Source organism: Ursus arctos, unplaced genomic scaffold (assembly GCF_023065955.2).
Source record: "Ursus arctos isolate Adak ecotype North America unplaced genomic scaffold, UrsArc2.0 scaffold_18, whole genome shotgun sequence".
NCBI classification, from domain to species: domain Eukaryota; kingdom Metazoa; phylum Chordata; class Mammalia; order Carnivora; family Ursidae; genus Ursus; species Ursus arctos.
Window position 1 is genome coordinate 57,990,348 of NW_026622852.1, and position 11,737 is coordinate 58,002,084.

The window sequence follows — 11,737 nt, forward strand, 5'->3', positions numbered from 1 at the left end:
AGAAGAACTCAGTAATTGCTATTTGTATTATGGCCATCACTGATGCTGTGATGTCTTGCCTGGACTGTGTACTGGCCTCCTGATGGCCTTTCCTGTATTCCATCCATCCATCCATCCATCCATCCATCCATCCCTGATTAACTACAACACGCAGGCATTGGGATGTTGGTTAAGTCCTAAGGGTATATCTATGTGTATCTGTCTAAAGCACACTCAAGGTATAATATTTCCTAGTTCAAGATGAATCAGCAACATTTTTGGAGGGCTACTTGATGATATTTATCAAATTTAAATGACCTCTGTTTCTGGGAGGATGTAACAGAGACATACTTCTCCGTATTCCTCTGCTAAGTACAACTAAGAACCCTGAACATTATACATAAAACATAAGAAGTCTCCAGAAAGGGGTGAAGAAGGCCACTGGGGATCTCAGGACCCAAGGAATGCCATGGTGGTGAGTTCCCCAGGTTTTCTTTCAGCCTCCTATATTGTCGTTGAAAAGCCAGCAACCTGGAAATGAACAGTGGGCACAGACACAAAAGCCTGACAAAAGCCTGCCGTCTTGAGCCAAAGGACCAGAAGAGGGACAGCTTAGCAAGACAGAAAACTTTTAGACAATAACCACTCTTCTGCAGCCCAAGACCACCCCAACCACAATGGCACCACCCTGCCCTGGCCAGCAAAAGCAAATTAGGGAGCAAAAGTCTCCCCTCACCAGCCTGCACTGGGACAACTCACCTCCACACACTTTGCTGGGTTTATATCAGAGAAGGACAATTAGGAGGCCAGGAATTCATTTTTGCTGGCTGGTGACCCCCTGCCCTCACTGCTGCAGTGTGTGTGGAGGCCATGTGGGGAGCAGGCCCAAGGCACTCCCACCTCTTCCAGCCAAGGAGGTATTGGTAGAAGCCCACTGGGGAGCTGGAACTCTGACCCCCAGCACTAACAAGGAGCAGCTCTCTCAGGTCGGGTCTGGACTTGTTTCTCCACTTGGCAGCAACAATGAAATGGTACCCCTCATCCCAACCCCTTACCAGAGCAAAGTCAGAGGAAGCCAGCTAAAACAGCTTCACATAAGACCCAGAGCCTCATAACATAATACCCAAAATGTCAAGGTTTCAATTAAAACAAACAAACAAAAAGCAACAAAACAGTGGTCATACCTAGAGCCAGGCAGATCCCAAACAGAATGGAAAAAAAAAAAAAAACAAGTAATAGATGTCAACATTGAAATGCCAGAGATCTTCCAATGATGTGATGAAGATTTTAAAGCAGTCATCATAAAAAGGCTTTAGTGAGTAGTTGCGAATACACTCAAAACAAGTGGAAAAAATAGTCTCAGCAAAGAAAGAGAGGATGTAAAAAAGAGCCAAGTGGAAATTTCAGAACTGGAAGATATACAATAGCTGAAATTTAAAAACTCAATGGATGGGTTTGGACTCAAGAGCAGAATACAGAAGAGAGAAGAAAGAGTGATGAATTGGAAGATAGGACATATGAAATCACCCATCCTGAACAACAGAGAGAAAGTAGACTGAAGGAACACACACACACACGGAGCAGAGTCTCAGACGCCCGTGAGATTCTAATGGAAGCTCTAATGTTCATGACACTGGCTGCGTTCCCAGAAGGAGAGGACAAAGGGGCAAAGCATAAAAAAGTAGTCAAAGGAAAAATGGCTGAAAACTCCCCAAATCTGGCAAAAGACACAAACCTGCCTATGGATTCAAGAAGCTGAGTGAACCTCAAACAGTTTAAACTTGAAGAAATCCACACCAAGACACATCATAGCCAAAGTGCCAACCACTAAGTACAAAGAGAGCAATCTTGAGAGCTGTGAGAAAGAAACATCCTTTATTAAAAATATTGAAGGAAAAAAAGAATGACTGCAGACTTCTCATTGGAAACTATGGAGGCCAGAAGGGAGTGGAATAACATTTTTAATGCATCGAAAGAAAAAGCTGTCAATTCAGCAAAAATATCCTTTAAGAGGGATAAAGACTTTCTCAGATGAAGGAAAAGAAAGAATTTGTGGCAGCAGAACCGCTTAAGAGAAGTTCTCAGGTGAGAGGGAAATGAAGCAAGAGGGAAATTTGGAACGTTGGGAATGACGCAAGAACAGAAATCGTAAATAGGTAGATAGACCATTTTCCCCCCTTAATTTTTAAGAGATATGCATGATAATTGATAGTTGAAAGAAAAAAAAAACATTGCATTGTCTAGTGGGACTTTCAATGTATTTGGGCCTGATACATGTGACAACTATAACATAAGGGCAATGGGGAAAGGGAGGAACGTGCCGGTGAGGATCTATGCTCTCTCCTCGACATGGTAAAATACCGACATGGCATAGATTGTGAAGTAAACTTAGAGACACACTTGTTAGCCCCTACACAATCCACTAAAAAGTGCACATACAAAACACACAAAAAAACCCAACTGATAAATGACAATGGAACACTGAGAAGTTTTCAAATAACGTTTGAAGGGCAGGAAAAGACAAATGTAGATTTAAAAAAGGCAAATAGAAAATAATAATACGATAGACCAAAATCCAGACATGCTAATAATTACATTAAATGCAGTGCTTGTTTCAGCAGACACACACTAAAATTGGAATGATACAGAGAAGATTAGCATGGCCCCTGCTCAAGGATGACACACAAACTCGTGAAGTGTCCCATATTTTTACTGAACACCCAAAAAACAATTCAGTTAGGAAATGGGCAGAAGACACGACTATACGTTTTCCCAAAGAAGACATCCAGATGGCTGACAGACACATGAAGAGGCTCAACATCACTCATCATCAGGGAAATGCACATGAAATCCACGATGAGATACCATCTCACACCTGTCAGAATGGCTAAAATTAGCAACACTAGTAACAGCAGGTGTTATGATGATGCAGAGAAAGGTAAACCCTCTTACACTGTCGGTGGGAATGCAAGCTGGTGCAGCCACTCTGGAAAACAGTATGGAGGGTCCTCAAAAAGTTAAAAATCGAGCTACCCTATGACCCAGCAATTGCACTACTAGGTATTTACCCAAAGGGTACAAAAATACAAAAAGGGATCCAAAGGGACACGTGCACCTCAATGTTCGTAGCAGCATTATCAGCAATAGCCAAGTTATGGAGAGAACCCAAGTGTCCACGGGCTGATGAATGGATAAAGAAGATGTGGGGTGTATATGTGCGTGCGTGTGTGTGCGTGTGTGTGTGCGTGCGTATATGCACACATACACACGCGCACACAATGGAATATTATGCAGCCATTAAAAGGAGGGAAATCTTGCCATTTGCGACGACATGGATGGAGCTGGAGTGTATTATGCTAAGTGCAATAAGTCAGTCAGAGAAAGACAAATACCATATCATTTCACTCATACAGAATTTAGGAAACAAAGCAGATGAACGTATGGGAAGGGAAAAAAGAGAGAGAGAGAAACAAACCATAAGAGAAACTGAGGAAAGAAAGAGAAAAGACACTGAGGGTTGATGGAGGGAGGTGGGTGGGGGAGGGGCTAGATGGGGGATGGGGATAAAGGAGGGCCCTTGTGATGAGCACTGGGTGTTGTATGTAGGCGATGAATCACTGAATTCTAGTCCTGCAAACAATATAACACTATACGTTAACCAAGTAGAATTTAAATAAAAAATTGGAAGAAAAAAATAAAATGCTATAACGTCTGTCAAAAAAAAATAAATGTAAACGGCTTCCCTATAGTCAGTAATAAAAGGCTTTACACTTACATGTTGGTTAAGAGGGTAGATATCATGTTAAGTGTTCTTTACACAATAAAATAAGACACGAATGGCCTAAACACACCAAAGAAAAAAGATAAATTGTCAAAATGGATTAAAATCCATGACCCAACAAGAGGCTGTCTATAACGAGCTTCAAATACGAGAGAGGTGGATTAAAAATCAAAGGGTAGAAACGGACACATAAATACCAGTCAAGGAGTCCAGAGCGCGGCCGGGTTGGTGTCACAGCAGATTCCAGAGCTAGGAAAACCAGCAGGGACAAAGAGGGACATGACATGGAGATGGAAGTGTCAACTCACCCCGAAGACATAACAATCCTAGATGTCTGCGCACCCAACGACAGACTTTTAAAGTACACGACGCAGAAGTTGCTGGGCCTTAACCCGTGCCTCACCCCTAATGCAAACGCTGACTCAGATCCGAATATATGATGCAAAACTTTGACTCTTTTGGAAGAAAATCTTGTGACCACAGATTGGGCAGAATGTTAGCTACGATGCTGTAGGGACATGGAACGGGCCGGTGACGGGGGAGGGGGGGAAGGGGAGGGTCTGACTGCCAAGGGGCAGCGGGAGGGATCTGGGGGTTTGGAAGGCGATAGTCCCGAAGCTGGTGCTGGTGACCCGTCTATTCTTGTGCACGACTCACACAACTGTGTAGAGCCCCCCCCCCTTCAATTTTATGACGTACTTCAAAAGGAATAAGAGAAGAGAAAGATTTGTGAACTGTACCTTCTGAGTGCTTACTAGGTTCCAGGCCTTGCACTGAGTGTCCCACATTATTGGTGTAAGCACCCTTAAAACACCAGACGAGTTGGTCTGACCATTCCCATTTTACAGATGAGAAAACTGAGCTGTAGGGAGGCGCCTGGGTGTGTCTGACTCCAGAACTCAGGCTTTTAGCCACTGCGCAGCTCAGAGCCTTGTAACCCTCCACCACCATGCTCGTGCCGTGGTTTCTAGTGTTGAGAGCTGGCTGTGGGCAGCAGGACTCACTTCACAGGGACTGAGATGTCTGTGGCCTCACCAGGGGCACTTGTGGACTCTGACACCCAACAGACCATCCGGGGCCAAACCCGGAGTGCAGGAGGAAGGAGAGACGTGCATCCCCGGACAGCCAGAGCCCTCTGGATGCTGGCCCGGACCAGCTGCTTCCCAGCCCCACTAGGCTACCACAGGCTCCCCCCACCCGCAGGGCAGAGAGGAGGGGAGTACTGACCAAAGCGGGCCTCCCGCAGCCTTGCCACTGGGCTGGGGATCTGGGAGCGCTGGAGAGAAGGAGGCTGAATGGAGTGGCAGGGGAGAGCCAGGCCGGCCAGCCTTAGAAGGAGCAGAAGCTAGGGGTGCAGGGGAGACCCCAGGCCTGGCTGAGGTCTCTGCCAATGGGTGAGACAGCAGGATGGAATCTCCAAGTGTCCCAGTCACATCAGGACTAGACACGGGACCCTACAGGTGGCCAGTTAGAATTGCAGCCCAGAGGCCCATGGGATTCTGCTGTGCCCCGAAATCTGAGACGCCCTTCGCCCAGTGAGGAGTCTGGCAGCCAAGGGCTCCAGTGGCCGCTTCGTGAGGGCATCCTCTGCACATCCTAGCTTCCCGCCACTCCTTCTCCCACCAGAGTCGGTCTGGGCCACGGGAGGACTGGATTCTGAGAGCCCCGGGCTACACAGACAGCAGACTCCTTGCTTAGGACCGGCTAAGGCTGCCCGATCCCCCAGGAGTAGGCCCACCTCCTTCCCCCAGCATTTCCTAAGGAGGGTTGGACTAAATGCCTCAGGCTCGTGGTGCCTTTGCCATCACACACAGCCCTAGCAGGCAGGTCTGTCCCCACGCCACCACCATTTTTCAGGGGAGGAAGCAGAGCCCACAGCGCCTGGGCCGCTCTGAGAGACCCAGCCAGTCTTGAGTACCGCAGTATGAGTCCGGAGCCCTGCTCTTGACCCCGTTTCTTCCGCTGCCCCAGAAGGTTGGTTTCCTTCGTCCCTGGGCAGTCACGACCTTCGGCAAGTTTGGCGCGATCCCCCACTGTGGGGTGCCGGGGGCTCGACCGCCTGCCCACTCTGCTGTCTCCAGGCCTCAGGGTACAGGGGGCTCTGAGCACCTCCGCCTCCCTGGTCGGCCTCTCTTGCTGCTGGCTGGTTGGGCTCCACTCCCGCCTCCAGGCCCAGCCTCCTGTTCCTCCAGCCTCCTCCCATTCGCTTCCCCCACACCATTGGCCTTTGTTTCTGTGGCTTGTTCGCTTCGGGAGCATTTCCGGTGCCTCTGGTCAAGCACCATCTGGGAAGGCCTCCTTGACTTTCCATCAACCCACCTGCCCGCTCTAGAAGCCAATTCTAGAACCTGGCACCATGCTCTGTGACCATTGGTGCATGGGTGTGGCTCCCCCAGACAGAGAGCTCCCCCAGGGTGGGGAGCACGTGGGGCCAGCTTCAGATCCATAGCTCCTGGCAGCCCCGGGCACAGAGGTTCTGTCCGGGGGTGCCGGTGGTGGAGTGAGGGCCGGGTAACGGGCTTGACAGGAGATAAGAGTATTTGCAAAGGCTTAGCTGAACCCAGCGCCCTTCTCCTTTTGTGGAAATGAACAAGACCCAGACTTAATTTCTCTAGTCACAAAAGCGGGGCATGGGTTGGACGGATAGGGGTGACATACAAGCGAAGTTGAAAGACGGTCCCCGCAGTCCCTTCCCCTGGGCGCCCGGTGACGGTTGACGCGCCCTCCAGAGCCTCTGCTCCCAGAGAGTCTTCCTTTCTCCGCACACAGAACGGTTTCACAGAAAGTGCAGCGCTCTGTGCGCGTTCTTCCATCACTTGCTTCTTCGCTCTCAAAATGCCACACTGCCCCTCCACGGCACAGCCCCCCCAGCCACCTGATCCGTTTGGGGGCTGCAGAATGTTCCAGCAGCAGATGGAGCACGGCCGACTCGCCTCTTGCCCCAGAGACAGACATTCGTGGTGCCCCCAGTGACTTCGTCCTTATAAATAATGTTGCCGCGAACGCCCTCGCAGCCTTGAGCGCCCGCAGCGGTTTCCGAGGGCAAGCTCCCCAGGAGGAATGGCCGCAGGGGCCGTAGGTTCGAAACGGGCCCGGAGGTCGGTCTCTCATTTCGGTTTTAGGGACCGCTATTTCTATTCTTTAAATGCCCCCTCCACCCTCGTAGTCCCTCCCCCGTTGGTCCCCGCCAGCTTTAACATGAGACCCCGCGATGGATAGGGCATCTAAGTCTGGGCCTGGAACTATCCAGAGCCATCCCTACTCTGCCTCCTCTGGCCCAGACAACCAAACGGCCCCAATGCCAAGCCTGCCCTCACTTCCCAAAGTAGAAGCACAGAGGGCAGCACCTGGCCCAGCTGCCCTGAGAGCCGTCTGAGAGCTCCGGGCTCTGGCAGTGAGGCCAGGCCTCCAATTCCGTCCCCCAAGGTGGGGCTCACACAGGAAGACAGCTGCATTAGCCCAGGCCTCCGGGCAGAGAAGACTGGTCTTCATTCCCTGCTGACACTCAGCCCTTAGCTTGGGAGAGGAGGGGGTGTCTATTTAAAGACCCTGGAGAGAAGGGGAGGGCAGAAAGAAGGGCCACCACCGAGGCTCCTTGGGGCAGCCAGGGATGGCGGGAGCCCGCTGCAGCTGGCAGGGAGAGCAGCTGGGCACAGCCCTCGGACTTTGGCCCCTGGTGTTTCCTGGTGTCAGCTTTTCTATTTTAGGCAACTGGCTCCTCCATTAGGGTATTCACGGCCAGCCTGGGAACCCAGAAAGGAGAGCGCTGGGTCCCTGGCTCCCGGGAGCCCTTCCTCACCCTGTGGGCTTCCAGGCCCAGGGGAGGGCTGTACCCCAATGTTCCTGCCTCGTGACCCAGTCGGGGCTCCTGGATCTTATCCCACAGAAATGTTCACAGTCACGAAGCCCCGGAGACAGCCCAAACGTGCCTCCAGGGTTCTCCGAGGCCAGGAGAACAGACTGGAAAGTGCTCATCAGTACTCATGGGGCAAGGAGCCACAGCCAGAAAGCTGCCAGGATTATGGGCATTCCGGGGAAGCAGCAGTCACCCAGGGAAAGGGCCCTGGGGGCCTGGTACAGGGGTACAGGGGTGGATTCTGGGGCCCGAAGAGCAGGGTCAAGCCCCAGCTCTGTCATTTCCTTGCTGGGTGGCCCAGGGCAAGGCAGGACGCCCTCCAAACCTTCATTTTCCTCATCTGTAAAAATCAGAGTAGCTTAGGAGCACTTTTGGGAATGCACAAGACCATGTTTGGAGTCCTCTGGCAAGAGAACGGCACATAGTAGGCACTCAGGAAGAACAGCTTGGGGGAGCGGCGGGGGGGGGGGTTAATAACTTGGACAAATGGAAACAGTTGGATGTGACAGGGCCACACAGGTGGAACTCTGGCAGCCACACTGACATTCCGGAGAAAGGACCCGGTTTATACCACCCCCTCCATCTACAGCCTCTTAAAACAACCCATGTTTCAGACCCTTGATTTCCATCAGGCCTGTCACGGGAGCTGAATCCTCCCCCTCGCTGGTCAGGACCCCTCTCTAACCAGGGGGATTAGCCCCGCCGAGGTGGGGAGGGGATTTGCAGACCGGAACAGGTGGGGCCTGGCATTGGAAGTCTGAGCCGCATTCCAGGGATTCCTGCTAGGCGACCCGCCCAGCCTGGCCTGGGGGCCGGACTGGTGCTCTGCACCCAGCACCACCTGGAGGGGGCCCTCCCGGGGAGACCTCCTGGCCCAGAGTAGGGTGGAAGCTGAGGGCAGACAGATTGAGTTGTGGGGGCTTTGAAGCAACGGGAGGTTAGACTTAAATCCAACGGGAAGTGAAAGCGAATATTCCAGGATTCATTCCTTAGAGGGTCTTTATTGGGTACCTACCGTTTGCCCCTCCCAGCAGGCACTGCGGCCCTAAAGGGTTGTCCCTGCTCCCATGAGCCCATAGTGAAGGCGGTGGGTGAGTGATTGGACCCTGAGGAGGGCCCAGGGCCGCAGTGCGGGCAGGGAAGGGGAGGGACAGGGTATGGGGGCAGTCTAGGGCTGAGCCTGGTGTCCTTGCAGAAGAAGACAGTGCCAGTGACTGGGGGCCTGCCAGGAATGGGGGCTTTCATTTCTAAAATGGGACGGCCAGGCAAACTGGGCTCTCCGTCCCCCTTGGGAGGGCGGCACCAGGAGGCGAGGTGATGCGGGGTAATGAGGCTGAAGTGCTTAGTAGTCTTCCAGGAGGGATGAGGGAGTGAGGGGAAGGGGCATGGGGGAGGTGCATGCTGGGCAAAGGCCGAAGGAGGAGGGAATTTGACATTAGGACGCAGTCTGACCTGCTCTCTCCGTACCTGGGAAACAGACTGGGGAGGGAGAGGATGGGAGCACAGCCAGGACGAGAAATGGTTTTCTGGATCCTGGGGTTGGGAGTGGCCATTCGGACTCAGGGTAGCTGAAGTCCCATTGGGACCCAGGGGATGCTGGGCAAAACACCTGTCCTGATGGACCACGGGCAGGGGCAGGGACAGCAGAGCCCACGGAGGGGAAACGGGGAAGGAGGGGAAACGGGGACGTAAGCCTCCCAAACCGGCTGCCCTGGCATAGTTACCGGGGGAAGAGGAATGAACACAAACCCCACCGACCTGGGCTGGCGGGAGCCTTGGCGACCCTGGGGAGTGTCAGCAGCACCCTGGAATGGTGGCCCAGCAGAGGTGGGCCCTCTAGTCTGGAAAGCTAGTGAACAGCTCCTGGAAGTCCTGGGCATCCCCTTGTCCCTCGCCTTCCACAACCCTCCCTCATTGACTGCCATCGGAATCCAAAGCTCTGGGCTTGGCCATTAAAGGACCAGTGCTTCCATCCCCTCCCACCAGGGAGCACACAGGGTTCTTGCCACCTCCCGCCAAGCCCTCCTGAGTTTGGCAGTGCACCATCCCTGCTGAAATCTTTATCACTGGTGACTAAATAGAGTTTTCCAAAAGCTTTGAGTCCTCTAAGAAAGTGATGTCGAGAGGTTCAGCTCCGCCTCCGTCCTCGACCCTTGCGGACCTGACTGCTGCCGTTGACACAGCTTGCTCTCCCTTCTTTTAAGACCCTCAGCCCATCCGTCTCACTCATTCACCCATCCATCCACCCACCCATCGTTTATCCATGTGTCCATCCAGCCTTCACCTGTCCATCCACCCACCACTGAGCGTGCATCATGAGTGTGGCGGTTGGGGGTGCCTGCTCTGCCTGGAGCCCGTACTGACTTCCATGCTTGTGCCTTCCTGAGGCTACTTGGGCAGCTTCTCAACCTCTCAGACTCAGCTCCCTCACTGGGAAAAGGAATAAAGGCACCCCTTCACAGGCTTGCTGTGAAGGTGCAGGAGAGAACACGACACAAACTTAGCAGAGAATGGAGCCCGCAGGTGTCCCTCCTTCTCCTCCCCTCTTCCGGTGCCACCTGCCATGAGTGCGGTGGCATGCCTGGTGCAGGGACCTGGGCGAGTGGGGCGGGTGCCCAGACAGGTCCAAACTCTCTGCTTGATGAGACAGCCTTGAGAAACGTTTGTCTTTATAAAAGCCGTTCATGGAAACAGGTTCACTTACCAATTAGCTCCCGTTGGCCAAAGCACAGTTAATGTTCTGGAAAAAACAAATCTCCAAAATGTTCTCCCCTTCTCTGCAGCTTTTATCCTCTCTTCCATTACTACCTGTGATTGTTCTGAGCCCGACCACATTTCGGAATGGATATAAAAGGATTTAAAACTTCGCCAATCGGGGCGCCTGGGTAGCGCAGTCGTTAAAGCGTCTGCCTTCGGCTCAGGGCGTGATCCTGGCGTACCGGGATCGAGTCCCACATCAGGCTCCTCCGCTAGGAGCCTGCTTCTTCCTCTCCCACTCCCCCTGCTGTGTTCCCTCTCTCACTGGCTGTCTCTCTGTCACATAAATAAATAAAATCTTAAAAAAAAAAAAAAAAAAAAAAAATAAAACTTCGCCAATAAAGCAAATCACCTGCTTTTGCTAAATTGCTTTACCTGCTGTGTTATTTGGTTGTAGTATTTTAGCTATGACTGCAAGGATGGGTTGCAAGAGCACTTAACAGGATTTCCTCATTTTCCCTGGAAGGCTCTGTCTCCTGGGGGGAGGGGAAGCAAGACCAATTTACATGGGAACCAGCTTTGAGTTCTGAGTTCTGGGGTATGGAACCTTAGCCAGCTCTGCCCGGAAGGTTGGAGGTATTTCTGATTTGGGGATGGAATCTGGGGTGCACAGATTGGGGTGTTGCTAGGCGGTGGGGGGGGGTGTCTGGTAAACTCCGCCAACAGATGTTGGATTTGGACATGATAGCAATGGGAAGCTGGCTCTGAGTCTTAGGTCAGGTGTGACAGAGCACAGAGTTGAGGGGTTCAGTTCTGACGGCGCTTCAGAAAGGTTTGGAAAAAGCCATTTGGAAGACAAAACCCAGAACAAGGATGGAGAGAAATGGATGGCTGAGGCAGCCAAGAGGTGATGGAGGGGTGTCCCTGATGGGCTCAGATTCTGGCCCAGGTGGAGGGAGATGTCCTTCTTCCCAAGGTGACTAGGCTCCCAGGGACACAGATCCACACAGAGCTGTGCCAGGGCCAGACAGATTTTGGGCTTCTGCATCCTGCCTGTCTCAGCTCCTGTGTCTGTGACAACCACACACCTTGTTCCCTTGGCATTTCCATTTCAAATGCTGTCCTTTTGTTTGCACGGGTTCCTGTGCCATTTGGTGTTTCCATCTTTAATTGGGAAACGAGACTGCAGGCTATGCTGCTTGGGTTGGGGCCACGGAGCTGGGGAGACCAAGACCACTTCCAAGACTGTGTAAGACCCACACGCGCAGCGGGAGTGGGGCAGAGGACGAGAATGCACAGGACTTGGGGGGCAGAACACGGGCGCCAGGTTCTCCGTTTGCCCGAGCCCTCCCCTTCCTCATCTGTAACTGGCGGTGACATACTGTCTGGGACCCCACCTTGCAGACAGCAGAGCAGCCTGCACG

At 52.4% G+C, this 11,737-nt stretch overlaps 1 non-coding gene across 1 annotated transcript; it reads left to right on the plus strand.

Moving 5' to 3' along the window:
* Positions 1-2,586: 2,586 nt before the first annotated feature.
* Positions 2,587-2,690, plus strand: LOC113266652 (U6 spliceosomal RNA). The gene has a single exon (XR_003320455.2). It is a non-coding gene; the product is annotated as a U6 spliceosomal RNA (small nuclear RNA).
* The last annotated feature ends 9,047 nt before the right edge of the window (positions 2,691-11,737 follow it).